This window comes from Haliaeetus albicilla, chromosome 26 (assembly GCF_947461875.1).
Source record: "Haliaeetus albicilla chromosome 26, bHalAlb1.1, whole genome shotgun sequence".
In the NCBI taxonomy this organism is placed as follows: domain Eukaryota; kingdom Metazoa; phylum Chordata; class Aves; order Accipitriformes; family Accipitridae; genus Haliaeetus; species Haliaeetus albicilla.
In genome coordinates, this window is record NC_091508.1 from 12,263,690 (window position 1) to 12,283,163 (window position 19,474).

A 19,474-nucleotide genomic window follows, 5' to 3' on the forward strand; every position below is an offset into this window, starting at 1 on the left:
CCTTACAAAGCAAAACGTTTGTACAAGTTAGAGCTGGTGGTAGTGAGTTTCACAAGTTGGACCGGCAGACTGCTGGAATCAACATGCTGGAGATCATCTTCTGAATATCTCAGCAAAGCCCTTTGGGGGGTTTCTTTTTCTTGGGAAAGAAGCAGGAAAACAGTTTCAGAAATTCACATTTTCTGACCTACAGTAAGATGCTTGTTTGGAGTATTTGGTGTGACTCAGGGGCATGCCTTGCCATCCAGATCTTATGATCCCACCAAACCTGTAGCTTTTACTGAGCCAAAAGAGTAAACAGCACCCCAAAACTCCTGGATTTAAATGCTGCAGCTGAGGTCTTGGGCTGGATCAAACCAGAGAGCTGAAACCCTCTCTTTGGTGTCAAATTCTGCCTTTGAGGTTACAGCTATTCACATTCATTAGTGTCTGCACTACCTGGCAACCCTGACTGACTGCCCAGCTCACCCCACATGGCCCTGCTGCTGCGGTCGCTGACCTGCTGGCACTCCAGCAGTTTGGGGGAGCGCTGTCACCACAGCCCTGCTGATCTCTGCACCCCTTAATGCTTCCTGCTGCAGCTGGACCCCGCTCCCCGGTGCTCGGTGGGGTCAAGCTAGTGCTGCTCATCAAAGCAACTGCTTCACCTGCATCCTTGACTTGCAGAGGCTGTGCTCCACTCACCAGCATCTCCTAGACCTTCCCCTGGTGAGAGCAACTCCAGAGGATTTTGGAGGATTTTGAGCAGAAGCAAGCTGTTCTCATAAATCGGCTGCTGCTTTTCCTGCCTGCAGCTCTCTGAGCTGCTGCAGTTTCACTACTGAGATCTTTCCACCATGCAACCAGGGGGTCTCTGGAGCATCTTCCTGCCCATCAGTTCTTCTTCTCTTGGTGAGTCTGAAGGAGCTTTGCCACCAGCACCATGGCAGATTGGCCGTCACGGGAGGATGGGGTAAGTCTCCCTTGTGGCTGCATGCAATGTTTTATCAATATTCTGTTTTAACAGGAATCAGTTTCTAAAGGCAAAACTCTCTATGGGTGTAGTCCCATGCAATGCTGTTGAGGTTTCATAAGGGTGGAAACAGGTGAGTGTTTTTTACATAAAGAGTGAGCAAAATCCCTGTAATGCTCAGAGATGCAGGGCTGGATGCCAGTCCTGATTCCTCCCCTTTAAACATCCAGATTATCTCTAATTCTACTGCCATTTTCCAGGTAAGTGTGTGACTAATGGCTTGTGTGATTCACCTGAAATGAAAATTAACTCTTTCTTTTCCCTGCTTTGCCTTGTTAAGTTAAAGCAGATTTCAAATTTTTGAGTAATTCTTAGGTGTTTTCTTCTTACTGTTCAAAATTTCTCCTCTCAGAGTACAGATCCTCTGCCTCTTTCATTAAGAAATTATTGCATATATTAAAACTTGCTTTCTATAGACTGGGCATCAAATCCAGGCCATGGTTAGTGTGGGGAAAATGAAGCCCATGACCTTGTGGATTTTGGTCACCCTGAGAGCTGAGCTGGTCATTGCCGCCACAGCAGTTCAGCTTTGGGTAGAAAAGAAAGGATGCCCTTGTTGCCAGCATGGCTGCTCACTGCAGTGGGGTGGGATTTCTGGAGGTCTGTGGATAATGATGCCAGAAGACAGCCACAAAACATTATTAAAACGTCCTTAATTTGGAAAGGTTCACTTTTGGGGAAAAGTGGTGAAAGACAGAGGAAAGCAAACAGTTACTGGCCGCAATAGCCGTTGACCTCTCTGTATTAGAAGCCACTGTCTTTAGGTGATGGCTTGGCAAATAATAATCAGCATTCCCTGACCCCCTGGGTTAGACTCCCAGTTTTCCCAAAATGGGAGTTAAAGGCTAGATTAAGGAAATGACATCCTGTTTCAGCAAGGCTTGGGGAAGCCTTGGTGAGGATGAACTGGTTCTTGACCCCTCCTGAGCTGTTCAAGCCACGTTCCTTCATCAGCTGCCACATTCAGCCACCCTGAAGCACACAGGAAAGTGCAGTTTAATTGCAAGTTTCTCTGGCTGACAGAAGCCAGGAGAGACCAAAGGTGCCTCTATCTACAAACGCATCAGATGTAAAAATGCCTTTAAGCCTGTTTTCTCCCCAGAGTCTGTCCCACATCCCTTGGGATGCGGTGCAGAGCTGCAGAGCTGCGAGCTGTGACTGCAGCAGGGCAGGCTGAGAGCATCTTCCTGGAAATGGCTTATTACATGGAGCCATTATCTCAAAGTGGCCCTGAGCATTTTGGGGAGGTGCTGGGATGCTATGTAGTCATACCCCAAAGGCAGAGTGAGCAATGATCCGTACAAGAGCCAGAGTGTAAATCCAAGTGCTTGAATATAATCAAAAGTGTCTGATTTCAGAATCATCCGCATATGGATGTGAGGCTCCCAAATGGGCAGGGAAATATTTTACTGCTGGTGAGACATCAATGGGCTTAAAAGCTGCATCCCAAAAAGGGACAGGCTCGGTGCCTGCCAGGCAGAGCCATGACAGTCTCACTCCTCGCTCCATCGTCGCTTCTGCCAACAGGAGCCTGTCACAATTTTGGGGCACCCCATGGTTGAGATTTTGCTCAATGGAAAGAGCAGCTATGGAGGACGCTATGCTCCCAACTGTTGGTGCCACTGGCAATGAAGAGGTACCTAAAGGGCATGAGCTGGCATGGGTGGAGAGAGCAGCATCAAGCCACCTGCCCTGTGGTCCTCCCTCCAGGAGAGACACCCAACTTGTGCAGCGGAGATGCTCCCTTCACCAGGTTGTGAATAAACAGCAGTGTCTTGTACCCAGCAGGGTGTCCTGCTTGACAGGGTAGTGGGAGAAGTTTGGGTATGGCAGCTGAGCAAGGTGGATGGAGGGTGCATAGGGGCTGCTCTGTCTGCAGGGCTGGGAAGTCTGGCAGTGGGGGAGGGAGTAGGTCGGTGAGCCGCTTGCCAACTGCACTGTAACAAAACCGGCTGAAATAATTGTAGTGTGGGTGATGCTGGGATTTCACTAGTGATTTTAAATATAGAGACTTTTGGAGCCAAGCAGTAACAGCAGCATCTATTTCATCTTCTCCCATCAGCAGTTAGTAGTGGTGAGCATTTAAGCTGCTCCTGTGGTTCCTTTGTAGCCCTTTCTTTTTCCTTTGCAGCACAGAGAAAGTCAAGCTGAGCATGGCAGGTTTGAGTCTGATTCCCACGAGGTCATATATTTGCATGTGAAGAGCAAGACTTGGCCCCTTGCACCTGCCAGGTCTCCTCCTGTGGAGGCTAGGATAAATAGTGGTCAACCTGTGGCCACAGATCTTCAGGATCAGGGATCGTTTGAAAACCTGTCTCTGCTGCTTCAGCTATTGTTGCCTCAGCCCTAAGAAGATGAGCTCAGGTGGTTTCACTGCTCTCTCTTTTCCAACCCACCCCTTGCAGGTCAGCACAGAGGGGTCTCCTAAGTCCTTGGAGCCGCTGGCCTCCCTCACCTTCACGAACACCAGCACGGGCTGCATGCCCCAGGGGCTGCACCCCACCATCCCTGCCCTGGGGACCCTGTTCACAGCATTTGCCAAAGTGCCCAGCAAAAAGATGAAACCTCATCTTTCAAAACCCAGGTGAGCAAGTGATGGGGAGGAACCAAATCAGGATAATCCCTTTTTATTCCACCAGGGAACATAACTCTAATGATTTTGATGCTAAACACTTCTCCAGGTCAACATTCACCTTTGTGTTCTTAACTAACTGCCAGTTAGTAACTCACTCACATCCTACATCTAAAACCCAAAACCTACCCTAAGCACCACCACAAAACCTATTGTCTTTCCTTGGTTTGAGCAGTTACTGAGTATTTGGTACCTCCAGTAAAGTCATCCCTTTCCAGACATGTTTGATTTGAAGAAACTTTTGGGAATATGGCCCCTATTCACTTGCCATGAGGAAAATGGTTTTAAGCTTTTAGTATTTTAAGGTGATTTTCTTATGCCTTTCTGAGATGAACTTGTGTGCTTATAATGAGCATGACCATACCATTACGTGGTTAAAGTCAGACTATCACTGCTCAATAGCTGCATCTTAACTGGATCTGGCCCCTCACTCTGAAGGAACAAGTCAGTCAGATCACTTGCCCAGACCGCCAAAGGTCTGGTTCACAAGGTAAACACAGTTGGTTTCTAGCTTTGAGCAAAGATGAAGATACTGATGGCTTCGGATGACTGGCCTCTGCCACTCTTAGGTTTCCAGATCTTGACACCACCTTTTCCAGCTTGGTTTAAACAGACATTGATTCCCCTCATCCCCAAGCCCTGGTTCACCCCCCAAATGCAGCCAAAAGCTGAGATAGGGAAACGGGGATCAACTATGTCTCTATAGCTGGGCAGAAGGGGAGAGGGAAGCCCAAGCCCAGCAGCAATGTTGCAGGCTATGGCTGGCAATGAACACTCATCTCTGGGTTGTTTCACACTTGGAAGTCGCTGCCCCGGGCTGATGATCCTTCACCCACCCTGGGAGGTGGATTACTGTCACCCATTCTGCACAGACTGGTGTCTGTGAGCTCCACAGAGGTTGCTGACCCTCTCATAGGGCCACGATGTGAGATCCCTTTTGTTAAAAATGTGCAGAAGCAGCTTGTGATTTCCAATAATCTTCCCTAGAGTGGGATTTTTTGGAGGCAGGAAAGAGCCATCAGGTCATCACTCACGGTGCACATGGTAGAGCTTTAATGGGACAGACTGTAAAGGGATCAGTTACTGGCTGAGCTCTCATGAATGGACGTGACCAAGGGAACAGGATTTATAATCCTACTAGTGGTCTCCTAAATCCTCCTGACTGTTTAGAGAATGGCTGTTGGTGGTACTGTGATGGATCTCAACTGGGCTCTGGCTGGGAGCCTGCTGCAGCACAGCTGCGGGAGCATGTGTGCTGTTGTTTCAGTGACCTGAGTCCTTGCACTCACAAGTGAGAGACAGGCAAATAAATAAGTCTGACTTGAGCATTGCAACTGGTTTTCTGTAGGGCATGATGATCTTCTGGAAAAGCCCTGGTGAACCCAGGCCAGAAAGCCACCATGGCACCAAGTCCCACTGTATGACCTGGCAACATGGAGGTCCTGGTCCCATGTTGATCCACCAGCTTTTATTTTAGATTTTGGTATTTAAGCTCACTGAGCAGCACAGCAAAAGTGGTGCTGGGGTAGAGAAGCTTGTCAAAAGACTATAAACCGTGGAACTGTCTAGGAGTGTGGGCAGATGATGCCTTTCGATGGTGCAGCTGGGTTCGACCTTTGGATTAAGCCAGTGTTTTCTTCCCAGATGACACCAAACCCAAATCATGTGTCAGGCTTTGCAATGTACAACAGCACTCTGTTGAGGTTTGCACTGTATAGTTTTGCACTGTATGGTGCATTGCATTGAGGTTTGCATCATATGGTGCTGCAGCACATGGCACACAGGGGAGCCAGGGGTGTTACAAACGGGTCCTACCTCAGAGGATGGAGAGCCACACCTCAATGTTTTGGCAGAAAGCTATTACTTTGGGTGCAAACACTTCATTCGACAGATGCCCTGGTTTTCCCACAACCCTTCCTGCCCCAGGGAAGTATCACCCTATTTGCATATTAAACAAGATGTTGGATGATGAGCTATCGAGAGGTTTTCTCATGATGTCAGAGCCCTTCCTAGCATTTCCAGTGGTCACCCATGTGGGGAAGGACTCCTTGGGGCCGGCTGGGTTGTGGAAAGCCCTCAGATTTGCCCTGCTGTGCAGGGCTGAGAATCTATTTCATCCATTGCATTAAGATCCCAGCAGCGCCAGTCTGGTGTGTGGGAAGCCCACGCTGACAGAACCTGCTTGCCCAGCAGGAAGGATGGCCACTTACCCGCATTTTTAGCTGATGACTTGCAAATGTGCTTCCTGTTGATGAGATGATAAAACCTAACCCCAGCCTGGATGAACATGCCATGCCAAAGCTCAGCTCAACCCCCTCTGACAGCACTTACTGGGCGCCGCCTTGACTTGGTGCTATTGTGAAAGCTTTCTTCCTCTTCCACAGAGTGGTTGAAGTGGGAAGGGACCTCTGGAAGTCATCTGTTCCAACCAGCCTGCTCAAGGTGCATCAGAAGGAGATGGTTGCCCAGGATCACATCCAGGTGGCTTTTGAGCATTTCCAAGGATGGAGACTGCACAACAACCCTGGGCAATCTGTGCCAGTGCTTGGACACTCTCGCTGTAAAAAAAGTGTTTCACGACGTTCAGAGGAAGCCTCCTATGATTCCGATTGTGCCCCTTGGCTCTTGTTCTATCACTGGGCATGACTGAAAAGAGCCTGCGTCCATCTGCTTTGAACATTCCTTCAGGTATTTCTAGACACTGAGGAGATCCCCATGAGCCTTCTCTCTTCCAGGCTGAACAATCTCAGCTTCCTCAGCCTCTCTTCAGGCATCACATGCTGCAATCCCTTCATTGTCTTTGTGGCCCTTCCTTGCATTCTCTCCAGTATGTACACGTCTCAGTCTTGTCCTGGGGAGCCCAGCACAAGAAGAAGGAGCCGACAACACGGCGCTCTAGCTGTGGCTTGAGCAGCCTCGGGATGCTACAGACACCATCCGGCTGCAGGGCAAGACCCCGCCAACCAGCCCAGACGTTGCTCTCTGCATCCGTTATCTGGACCCAGCTTCTTCTACGTGTCGATCCCTCAGATGCTTCAGGAGTTGCCACTGCTTACAGGAGCAGGCCCTCATCACGCTTGTGTAACTCCAGGGCCTCCTGCTTCTTGCCAGGGAGAAGTCAGAACTAGCAACATTAGCCTTCCCTACCTTTGTGCTGTTGTTAGTGCCCTCGCTATCGCTGACTGATACAGGGTCTGCTGCCGACATCTTTGTTTCGGGCCTGCTTAAGTACATTCCCATCATCTGATTTGATGAAACACTAGTTAATGACTCTCTTGACAGCTTAGGTCTATAAAGCCCTCCCTTCTAATTGTTAGTCTCTGCTAATTTCCCGAGCAGAGTTCCCTCAAGTTACAGTTTGCCCACAGCCAGAGAGGACGCAGTCTCTGCCCGTGGACAAAGCAACAGCTAAAGCACCATTTTCTCCCTTTGCCACTCTTGAGAGGCGGAAACCTTTCTACACCGACTGACCGCAGCTGCCCCCCTACTTTGCGTGGGATCGGAGCCAAAGATCCCTCCAGTTTCTTGCCCCAAACCTCCGCAGCCAGGGAAAGGAGCACAAGGAAGTGCACGACAGAGAAGGAGAGCTACGGTTTAGGAGACAAGATAGGTGGGAAAGAAGTCCCAAATTAAAAGTGAGATAGTGGTAAAAACCCCACATCGGCTTAGGGCTTTTCTTTTATTGGGTGAATGATCTTCACGTGCCTTGGGGGAACACGTGCCTGGGTAAGCAGCACCGGCTCCAGAAGCTGCAGCGCGGCTCTCCTGGCTCTGGGCTTGCCTCGGAGCACGTGCTCGTGGAAACAGCTCCCCTTCCGTGCCTCTGCTGTGCTGTACCTCTTCAAAAGCAAACCTCGGGCTTGCACGTCAGGTTACTGTCCTGCTTGGCCGGAGGTCTGCAGAGGCCTGGAGATCGGCCCCGCTGCCCCCGTGCTCCTGAGCTCTTTCGTAAGACTCCGGCAGCTTTTGCAGCTCTGCCTGCAGCTCAGACGCTTGCACTCTGCAAAGGCTCCAAAAGCTGCATGGTGGCTCCCGAGCTTTGCTGTGCTTTGATTTCAATTTGGGGCCCTTTCACTGAGGGGCCAGAGGGATGGACCTACCTCTTGCAAATGGCAGGTATATGCAGACCTCAGTGGGTGCCGCAGCTTTCCTGAGCTCACCTGAAATGGCCAACTCCCCGTTCCGCCCCAAGTGCAGCTTCATCCCTGCAGCATCCCCCTTGCTGCCTCTTCTGGGTAAGCAGCTGCAGTTCCAGGGGAGGCGGGGAGAACTGGAGCCCTGGCTGCATCAGTGACAAACTAGCAGAAACAAGGAGAACTGGAGGCAAGGTTTTAGTCGGGCGCTTATTTGGCCTCGTGCACTAAGTGTGGCAGCAGCCGCAGGATCAAAAGTTGCCCCAAATCGAGCGCCACTGTGCAGGGAGCGACCTGTGTCCACCCGCCTGCAGCTCGGCCTCCCTCCTAAGGCCACGTGTCCTGGCCGTGCCTGAGCACAACCGGCCACTCTGGGACGGTCCTTCCATCTCCCTGGAAAGCCTTGGCGAACGTGTTATCCCTCCTGAAGTCACTGGAAGGTGATTTCTTCTGTGATCTCGTTGCCTTTGGTTTTAAAGGAGAACGTCGCCATGCTGCATGGCTGGCTGCAAAGCTGTAACAGGGCACAAAGTGCGGGAAGCGTTGTGATGCTGAGAATGGACACAGGAGGAGGAAGAAGCTGCAGATTATAGCCATGAAAACCTTGGCACTGAATATCGCCTTCCCCCCCCATTCAGGCACCAGCCGGAAGGTCATGACAGTGCGTGATGCGAACATGATAAACCGCACTGTGATGGCCACCGGCTGACAACCGTCACGTTACTGAAGACTAGCAAGGAGTCCAAAGCAAAGGCACTATGCTGTAGCAGGAAGAAAAAAGAAGCAGCTTGCACGCGCCAGCAGGCTGCGACTTGTGCCTTCTGCTGCCACGTGGGGAGCAAACCCAGACTTCACGGAAGGCCCAAGAATCACAGCCAGGTTTAGGTTGGAAGGCACCTCTGGAGGTCGTCTGGGCCACCCAGAGCTAGTCGCCCAGGACCGTGTCCCGGGCAATGGATCACGCACGCCCATCGCCGTAGCCCTTCTCCAATCCAGACCGACCCCATAAGCCTCAGGAGGTGCGACAGGCACCATCCAGCTAGCATGGCCCAAGGCAATGGACGACGTCCATCGCCGTAGTCCCTCTCCCAGCAGGCTGAGCCCGTAGGCCTTGGGGCGCAGCGGAGCTGGGCGGAAAAGGTGGGCCGAGCACCAGGCGAAGGGGGAGAAAGCAGCATGGGTGGGGATAACGATGCCAGCCGCATTGTTAATAGCACTCAGACTCTTTCTGCCATTTGCATGTCTTTATTTTCTGGGAGAGCGAGGTCTCTGATTCCTGGGCAGAGCCTTCTGTTCCACGTGGGGGCCGGTGCATGGCTCCGCTGCTGGCCCAGCCCTCCTTTCGCCAGCTGCCGGGGCCGCCTTCTAGCGTCACCGCCGAGGTGGCTTCTTGGCGGGTGCGGCAGAGTCCTCGGAGCTGCTAGCCTTCCTCTTCAGAGGGCTCCGGGGCCCCTGACGTGAGCAGCCCCTGTCCCGCCTGGGAGCAGAGGCACCTGCCGCAGCCTGCCCCAGCTCCTCGTGCAGGTCTTCTTCTTGCTCCCCCGGAATGGGAGCGGGGACAGAGAGGGGGCGGCCGGGACCCCCCTGAAGCGCAGCGGCCGAGGTGCCCGGGAGTTCATCTGCGGCCGCGCTGCTGGAGGGGGCTGGTCCAGGCGCAGGAGTCCCCCCTCGGGAGGCAGCGGGGCTGCTGCTGGCCACGGGGCTGAGCTCCCGTCCCCCTCGGGAGGCATCGGGGCTGCTGCTGGCCACGGGGCTGAGCTCCCGTCCCTCCTGGAAGCCAGCGGGGCTGCTGCTGGCCACGGGGCTGAGCTCCCGTCCCTCCTGGAAGCCAGCGGAGCTGGTGCTGGCCACGGGGCTGAGCTCCCGTCCCTCCTGGAAGCCAGCGGAGCTGGTGCTGGCCACGGGGCTGAGCTCCCGTCCCTCCTGGAAGCCAGCGGAGCTGGTGCTGGCCACGGGGCTGAGCTCCCGTCCCTCCTGGGAGACATCCCAGGTGGTGCAGGTCACAACGCAGCTCCTCCCTCTCCCTTGGAAGCCAGCGGAGCTCGTTCTGGCCACCCGGTTGCCCTCCCTTCGCTCTTGGTGGGCAGCCCAGCTTGTGCTGCCCACGGGGCTGCGCTCCCGCCACCTCATGAAGCCAGCGGAGCCGACGGTGACCCTGGGGCTCTGCCCTAACCCCCTGGCAGCACGGGAGTTCCCACGGAGCAGGAGGTGGTGGGCTGTCCTCTCGCACCGTTCCACGGCGGACGCAATGAGTCCTTGCACGAACGCTGCCGTGCGGCTTCCGAGGTCGGCCCGCAGCTCCTCGACCAGGCGCTCTTCATGCAGGCCGCAGACGGGCAGGGCGCTCAGGATCATGTGTTCCAGCATGAGCGCCTGGGAACGCTCTTCCCCAAAGATGCGCCCCAGCTCCTGCTGCAGCCAGGGCCGCAGGAGCTGGAGGACAGCTGGGTACTCCCTGAAAACGAACCCCCAGGTGTGGGCATAAAGGCCGCCCACGAACCCTGATGCCGGGTTCCACGGTGGGTGTACCCGGGGTGCTGCTGGCGCTGCCAGCAGGTAGGGTGCCTCGTCTTGGGCGCTGCCCGTCGATGCCGCAGGTGGTGTTATGGGGAGCTCTTCAAATTCGTCCCCCCGCCATGAGTGCCGGATGGAAGTCACCCTCCTCTTGCAGAGGGGGCACTCGGGCTTGATGTCTGTCCACCGCCGGATACAGCTGAAACAGAAGCGGTGCAGGCACGGCATGGCACAGGCTGCGTCGTCCCAGGTGCCGAGGCATATCGGGCAGCGTTCCTCCCAGGCCGTGGCCATGCTCAGCCCGCGCTGCGGTGGGCTGGGGAGAGCTGGTGGGGACGGAGGAGGACTCCTCTCCGACGCTGCAGCGGCGGGTGTCCCGCTAGAAGAGGAAGAGAGGCCACGGTCAGGGGCTGGCCCGGGGAGGGGTGGAAGAGAAGCCCAGGTCCCTCAAGAAGGAAGGCCGCCCGGCTCCCCAGGGTGAAGTTTCCCCACACAGCTCACCTCTGCCGCGGCGAGCGCGCCTCCTGGGTGCCCCGGCTGCCTGAACCAGGCAGGGCCGGGGAAAAACCTGCAGTGGCTCCGGGAACGGGCACTGAGAGCTCAGCCCCCAGTTCCCAGGGCACAAGCCCAGCACCGAGCCGAAGGCTTGCTCGGCACTCCAAGCCTCGCCGGAACGCTCAGCTGGAGCGAAGGCGCAAGCCGGCTGGGAGAGGCTGGGCGCCCGAATGTAAGCGGCGAGGGCCGCGATGTCACACTGCATGGCTGGGGGCTGTCACAGTGCACGGCCGGGGGATGTCACGGCCCACCGCCGGGGGATGTCGCGGCGCATGGCTGGCGATGTCACCATGGGCCCTCCTCGCCTGCGGCGCTTGCCCCAGCAGCCCCGCGGCCCCGGCACACGCCTCGGGGCTTACCGCAGTGCCACTGCCCGCTCCATCCCCCACGTCTTCATCGGTGCTTCGAGCCAGCCACCGAGGCCTTGGCCATGGCTTCCCTGGGCCCCGTCAGGTCGCTCTGGCCTCAGGTGGCACACGTCTCCAGGCACACGCAGCAAGAGGCTTCCTGGGGAGCCCAGCACAAGAAGAAGGAGCCGACAACACGGCGCTCTAGCTGTGGCTTGAGCAGCCTCGGGATGCTACAGACACCATCCGGCTGCAGGGCAAGACCCCGCCAACCAGCCCAGACGTTGCTCTCTGCATCCGTTATCTGGACCCAGCTTCTTCTACGTGTCGATCCCTCAGATGCTTCAGGAGTTGCCACTGCTTACAGGAGCAGGCCCTCATCACGCTTGTGTAACTCCAGGGCCTCCTGCTTCTTGCCAGGGAGAAGTCAGAACTAGCAACATTAGCCTTCCCTACCTTTGTGCTGTTGTTAGTGCCCTCGCTATCGCTGACTGATACAGGGTCTGCTGCCGACATCTTTGTTTCGGGCCTGCTTAAGTACATTCCCATCATCTGATTTGATGAAACACTAGTTAATGACTCTCTTGACAGCTTAGGTCTATAAAGCCCTCCCTTCTAATTGTTCGTCTCTGCTAATTTCCCGAGCAGAGTTCCCTCAAGTTACAGTTTGCCCACAGCCAGAGAGGATGCAGTCTCTGCCCGTGGACAAAGCAACAGCTAAAGCACCATTTTCTCCCTTTGCCACTCTTGAGAGGCGGAAACCTTTCTACACCGACTGACCGCAGCTGCCCCCCTACTTTGCGTGGGATCGGAGCCAAAGATCCCTCCAGTTTCTTGCCCCAAACCTCCGCAGCCAGGGAAAGGAGCACAAGGAAGTGCACGACAGAGAAGGAGAGCTACGGTTTAGGAGACAAGATAGGTGGGAAAGAAGTCCCAAATTAAAAGTGAGATAGTGGTAAAAACCCCACATCGGCTTAGGGCTTTTCTTTTATTGGGTGAATGATCTTCACGTGCCTTGGGGGAACACGTGCCTGGGTAAGCAGCACCGGCTCCAGAAGCTGCAGCGCGGCTCTCCTGGCTCTGGGCTTGCCTCGGAGCACGTGCTCGTGGAAACAGCTCCCCTTCCGTGCCTCTGCTGTGCTGTACCTCTTCAAAAGCAAACCTCGGGCTTGCACGTCAGGTTACTGTCCTGCTTGGCCGGAGGTCTGCAGAGGCCTGGAGATCGGCCCCGCTGCCCCCGTGCTCCTGAGCTCTTTCGTAAGACTCCGGCAGCTTTTGCAGCTCTGCCTGCAGCTCAGACGCTTGCACTCTGCAAAGGCTCCAAAAGCTGCATGGTGGCTCCCGAGCTTTGCTGTGCTTTGATTTCAATTTGGGGCCCTTTCACTGAGGGGCCAGAGGGATGGACCTACCTCTTGCAAATGGCAGGTATATGCAGACCTCAGTGGGTGCCGCAGCTTTCCTGAGCTCACCTGAAATGGCCAACTCCCCGTTCCGCCCCAAGTGCAGCTTCATCCCTGCAGCATCCCCCTTGCTGCCTCTTCTGGGTAAGCAGCTGCAGTTCCAGGGGAGGCGGGGAGAACTGGAGCCCTGGCTGCATCAGTGACAAACTAGCAGAAACAAGGAGAACTGGAGGCAAGGTTTTAGTCGGGCGCTTATTTGGCCTCGTGCACTAAGTGTGGCAGCAGCCGCAGGATCAAAAGTTGCCCCAAATCGAGCACCACTGTGCAGGGAGCGACCTGTGTCCACCCGCCTGCAGCTCGGCCTCCCTCCTAAGGCCACGTGTCCTGGCCGTGCCTGAGCACAACCGGCCACTCTGGGACGGTCCTTCCATCTCCCTGGAAAGCCTTGGCGAACGTGTTATCCCTCCTGAAGTCACTGGAAGGTGATTTCTTCTGTGATCTCGTTGCCTTTGGTTTTAAAGGAGAACGTCGCCATGCTGCATGGCTGGCTGCAAAGCTGTAACAGGGCACAAAGTGCGGGAAGCGTTGTGATGCTGAGAATGGACACAGGAGGAGGAAGAAGCTGCAGATTATAGCCATGAAAACCTTGGCACTGAATATCGCCTTCCCCCCCCATTCAGGCACCAGCCGGAAGGTCATGACAGTGCGTGATGCGAACATGATAAACCGCACTGTGATGGCCACCGGCTGACAACCGTCACGTTACTGAAGACTAGCAAGGAGTCCAAAGCAAAGGCACTATGCTGTAGCAGGAAGAAAAAAGAAGCAGCTTGCACGCGCCAGCAGGCTGCGACTTGTGCCTTCTGCTGCCACGTGGGGAGCAAACCCAGACTTCACGGAAGGCCCAAGAATCACAGCCAGGTTTAGGTTGGAAGGCACCTCTGGAGGTCGTCTGGGCCACCCAGAGCTAGTCGCCCAGGACCGTGTCCCGGGCAATGGATCACGCACGCCCATCGCCGTAGCCCTTCTCCAATCCAGACCGACCCCATAAGCCTCAGGAGGTGCGACAGGCACCATCCAGCTAGCATGGCCCAAGGCAATGGACGACGTCCATCGCCGTAGTCCCTCTCCCAGCAGGCTGAGCCCGTAGGCCTTGGGGCGCAGCGGAGCTGGGCGGAAAAGGTGGGCCGAGCACCAGGCGAAGGGGGAGAAAGCAGCATGGGTGGGGATAACGATGCCAGCCGCATTGTTAATAGCACTCAGACTCTTTCTGCCATTTGCATGTCTTTATTTTCTGGGAGAGCTAGGTCTCTGAGTCCTGGGCAGAGCCTTCTGTTCCACGTGGGGGCCGGTGCATGGCTCCGCTGCTGGCCCAGCCCTCCTTTCGCCAGCTGCCGGGGCCGCCTTCTAGCGTCACCGCCGAGGTGGCTTCTTGGCGGGTGCGGCAGAGTCCTCGGAGCTGCTAGCCTTCCTCTTCAGAGGGCTCCGGGGCCCCTGACGTGAGCAGCCCCTGTCCCGCCTGGGAGCAGAGGCACCTGCCGCAGCCTGCCCCAGCTCCTCGTGCAGGTCTTCTTCTTGCTCCCCCGGAATGGGAGCGGGGACAGAGAGGGGGCGGCCGGGACCCCCCTGAAGCGCAGCGGCCGAGGTGCCCGGGAGTTCATCTGCGGCCGCGCTGCTGGAGGGGGCTGGTCCAGGCGCAGGAGTCCCCCCTCGGGAGGCAGCGGGGCTGCTGCTGGCCATGGGGCTGAGCTCCCGTCCCTCCTGGAAGCCAGCGGAGCTGGTGCTGGCCACGGGGCTGAGCTCCCGTCCCTCCTGGAAGCCAGCGTGGCTGCTGCTGGCCACGGGGCTGAGCTCCCGTCCCTCCTGGAAGCCAGCGGAGCTGGTGCTGGCCACGGGGCTGAGCTCCCGTCCCTCCTGGAAGCCAGCGGAGCTGGTGCTGGCCACGGGGCTGAGCTCCCGTCCCTCCTGGAAGCCAGCGGAGCTGGTGCTGGCCACGGGGCTGAGCTCCCGTCCCTCCTGGAAGCCAGCGGAGCTGGTGCTGGCCACGGGGCTGAGCTCCCGTCCCTCCTGGGAGACATCCCAGGTGGTGCAGGTCACAACGCAGCTCCTCCCTCTCCCTTGGAAGCCAGCGGAGCTCGTTCTGGCCACCCGGTTGCCCTCCCTTCGCTCTTGGTGGGCAGCCCAGCTTGTGCTGCCCACGGGGCTGCGCTCCCGCCACCTCATGAAGCCAGCGGAGCCGACGGTGACCCTGGGGCTCTGCCCTAACCCCCTGGCAGCACGGGAGTTCCCACGGAGCAGGAGGTGGTGGGCTGTCCTCTCGCACCGTTCCACGGCGGACGCAATGAGTCCTTGCACGAACGCTGCCGTGCGGCTTCCGAGGTCGGCCCGCAGCTCCTCGACCAGGCGCTCTTCATGCAGGCCGCAGACGGGCAGGGCGCTCAGGATCATGTGTTCCAGCATGAGCGCCTGGGAACGCTCTTCCCCAAAGATGCGCCCCAGCTCCTGCTGCAGCCAGGGCCGCAGGAGCTGGAGGACAGCTGGGTACTCCCTGAAAACGAACCCCCAGGTGTGGGCATAAAGGCCGCCCACGAACCCTGATGCCGGGTTCCACGGTGGGTGTACCCGGGGTGCTGCTGGCGCTGCCAGCAGGTAGGGTGCCTCGTCTTGGGCGCTGCCCGTCGATGCCGCAGGTGGTGTTATGGGGAGCTCTTCAAATTCGTCCCCCCGCCATGAGTGCCGGATGGAAGTCACCCTCCTCTTGCAGAGGGGGCACTCGGGCTTGATGTCTGTCCACCGCCGGATACAGCTGAAACAGAAGCGGTGCAGGCACGGCATGGCACAGGCTGCGTCGTCCCAGGTGCCGAGGCATATCGGGCAGCGTTCCTCCCAGGCCGTGGCCATGCTCAGCCCGCGCTGCGGTGGGCTGGGGAGAGCTGGTGGGGACGGAGGAGGACTCCTCTCCGACGCTGCAGCGGCGGGTGTCCCGCTAGAAGAGGAAGAGAGGCCACGGTCAGGGGCTGGCCCGGGGAGGGGTGGAAGAGAAGCCCAGGTCCCTCAAGAAGGAAAGCCGCCCGGCTCCCCAGGGTGAAGTTTCCCCACACAGCTCACCTCTGCCGCGGCGAGCGCGCCTCCTGGGTGCCCCGGCTGCCTGAACCAGGCAGGGCCGGGGAAAAACCTGCAGTGGCTCCGGGAACGGGCACTGAGAGCTCAGCCCCCAGTTCCCAGGGCACAAGCCCAGCACCGAGCCGAAGGCTTGCTCGGCACTCCAAGCCTCGCCGGAACGCTCAGCTGGAGCGAAGGCGCAAGCCGGCTGGGAGAGGCTGGGCGCCCGAATGTAAGCGGCGAGGGCCGCGATGTCACACTGCATGGCTGGGGGCTGTCACAGTGCACGGCCGGGGGATGTCACGGCCCACCGCCGGGGGATGTCGCGGCGCATGGCTGGCGATGTCACCATGGGCCCTCCTCGCCTGCGGCGCTTGCCCCAGCAGCCCCGCGGCCCCGGCACACGCCTCGGGGCTTACCGCAGTGCCACTGCCCGCTCCATCCCCCACGTCTTCATCGGTGCTTCGAGCCAGCCACCGAGGCCTTGGCCATGGCTTCCCTGGGCCCCGTCAGGTCGCTCTGGCCTCAGGTGGCACACGTCTCCAGGCACACGCAGCAAGAGGCTTCCTGGGGAGCCCAGCACAAGAAGAAGGAGCCGACAACACGGCGCTCTAGTTGTGGCCTCACCAGTGCTGAATCATTTGGAGAATCACCTCCCTGGACCCACTGGCAATACTTTGACTAATGCAGCCCAGGGTGCCTTTAGCCCTCTTTGCACCTAGGGCACATTGGTGGCTTATGTTCAATTTGGCGTCCACCAGGACCCCAGGTCCCTTTCCGCCAAGCTGCTTTCCAGGTGGATGTCTCCGAACACATATTGGTGCTTGGGGCTTTTCCTCCCAGGGGCAAGACTTTGCACTGCTCCTTGTTGAACTTCATGAGGTTCCCATCAGTCCATTTCTCCAGCCTGTTGAGGTCCCTCTGGATGGCAGCACGACCCTCTGTTGTTATCAGCCACACCTCCCAATTTCGTATCATCAGCAAAAATTGCTGAGAGTACAGTCTGCCCCATCATCAGATCATTAACAAGGATATTAAACAGGACCGGACCCAGGATTCCCAGGACTGACCCCTGGGGTACACATCTAGTCACTGGTCTCCAACTAGACTTCATGCCACCAGTCACTGCCCTTTGGACCCAAGCATTCAACCAGCTTTCATTCTGCCTCACTCTCTGCTCATCCAGCCCCAACAGCTCATCCAACAGCTCGAAACCCAAGAGCTAGGGCTCCAAATCACTAAATCAGCTATAAAATGATGGAGGTGATGAGCTGCATTTTCAAGTTTGTCTCTGCACCCAAACCAAATGGAATTACGCACAAATGGACCCTACGCACAAATGGAAAATGGACTTAGGAAAATCTGCAGGTCAGTCATTGAGGGTGACTTGCAGGGAGCCAGAGGCTGGAAATAAATGCTGTGTCCCTTGAGACCTGCAAACCAGGAGCTTTGTAGTGGCTTTTCCTGCTTCGAACACAAACAAAAGCGGCTTTAAAAGCTCCTGTCCTGGTGAGAGGACTCTTGAGCATGCCAGCACCTCCGGGGCTGCTTGCTGATGGAGGCTCATGCAGAATAAATGTTTGCAAGAGGATTTGTGTGAAGAGGTGCCTTTGAAAGTTCCAGGCACCATTGTTGGTTAAAAAAAAAACATTCACTGAAACCTGCCCCACCACCCTCTGTTCAGCTGCATGCCGGGCTGGCTCACAGCACCCGCTGGGTTCAGTCCCACCAAAACTAGCACAAAACTGACCCAGATCCACTTCTGCTGGGAAAGGAGCAATCACTGGCTGCCTTGCACCTCAGTTTCTTTCTAGAAGATGACAATGTTTATTTGCTTCCTGTTATCAGATGCAGCTGCACCCTGTCAACCCGCTTGGGTCCAGGTCGGGGCTAGTGTGTGCTGCTTGTCAGCGTGGTCCTGCAGGAAGGAGCATCACCTCAACATGCACTGCACACACGATGGCTAGTCCACACCAACAGCCTCCCTGGCACTTCGCTGCCCCAACGCAGCCCAACTAAAAGTGATTAGCCAAAAAAATCAGTGCCAGCCACCACCAAGAGATTGGCATGCAGCTCCCTGGGGGACATCCCTCCCGAGCAGCAGCACAGGGAAGCCCTGGGGCAGAGATGTGCTGCTTCTTGCCTGCACCAAGGAGCAGCTGAGGGCATCCCTTGCCCAAGCTCAGCACTGCAACATCATCCCTGCTCGGGCACCGGCATGGCTGGAGAAAACACAGGTTGTGCCTGTGGAAAGGGAAAACAGAGGGTCAACAGCAGCTGTGTTTGTACCTGGAGGGAGTTAGTTGTCTGCCTAAGAAGAAAATAACAAAGAAATGTATTTTTGCAACCACACCAAGGAGCTGGAGGGGAACGGAGGCCAAGCAGGTGCTGTGCAGCTCCCGGGGCTCTGTTTAGTGCCAGCTGCCCTGGAGATCTCGCCCCGGCTGGGGGGAATCCAGCCCAGAGAGGAGGAGAGCTATGAAACACCACCATGGCCCCAGCACCTCCTCCAACGAGCTGCAAGGCCTCATCATGCTGTGCCTCAGTTTCCCTCCCTGCCCGCATCTGCTGAAGATTGTCACCCATCCTGAGGACAGAGAGCTGGGGGGAGCAGGATTTCTCCTTCTGCCTAGAAAAGCTTTGTGGCTCGGGGTCCTGATCCCGTCCCAGGCCATTCCCCATTCCCAAGGGCTGCATCAAACTGGAGAAGACGTGGTTGTGGGATGGAGGGTGATCATCCCCTGCAGCTGGAGGTGGGAGGTGCTGCCAGAGGGCACTAGGTGCCAGGGGAGGGACCAGCCCTAGCCAGCCCAAGGATGCTGCCTGGGGCTGGGCAGGGCTGCAGGACCCTTGCTGTAAGCACCAGGACGTGCCTGGTAAGGGCCAAACCTGGTGTTATTTTGTCTTTCTGCAGAGGTGGGTGATGTGGGGAGGGTCACAGGGGGTGCCTGTGGGGCAGCTGGGGCTCAGCCAGCAGTGCCCCAGGGGACTGGCACTGTCCCACTAGCCCCAGTGTTGGTGTCCCAGCACTGGCTCCAGGTGGTGGCTGAGCTCCCCAGGGCCACCCAGCACAGCCTGCAGCAAGGCACTGGTTCCTGGCCTCCAGCCTCCCTTATTTTTCTAGGTCCGCTCCCAAGTGGAGGCTGGTGAGGCCGCTAGGGATGGAAAGTGGATGGCACCCAGGTGAGGGACCGAGAGGAGGGTTCCTGTCCAGGGATCACCTTCCCCCCACTGGTCTTGCAGGATTTGGAGCTCCCTGGCAATGGACCCCTCTAAACCTGGTGGGCACAGGCTTGGTGGCACATATTGATGGCCACGGGATGTCCCTGCCTCAGTAGGATGCTGTGGGCAGTATCACTCTGGTTGATGTGGGGATGACATTTCTGGGTGGACATCCCACTGGTGGTGATGCTACAGCTTGCAAGCTCTACAGTGTTATGGTGTGTTTTCCTGGGCTCTCCCAGTGCGAGACTGTGGGCTGCACGGGCTCTGCTGGGGCAGGGGCTGCTTTGTTCCCACCTTCCCTCCATCCTGGCTCCCTCCTGCCCAAAGCTGGGTTGGGCGTGAGCAAACATGTCCAGCTGGCTATGAGGGATGGGTGGCTGCACACCCCTGCCCAAGGCACTACCGGGAACAGGTTTCCGCCCTGCCCAGTTGGGACGGGTGGTGCAAACCTCATCACGGGTGGGGGGGGGGCCATGAGCCTCCCCTGGCTCTGCGTGGGCACCCCCCAGGGGTCCCCATGGGCAGGCACAGGGCTGTGGGCCTCTCTCCAGACT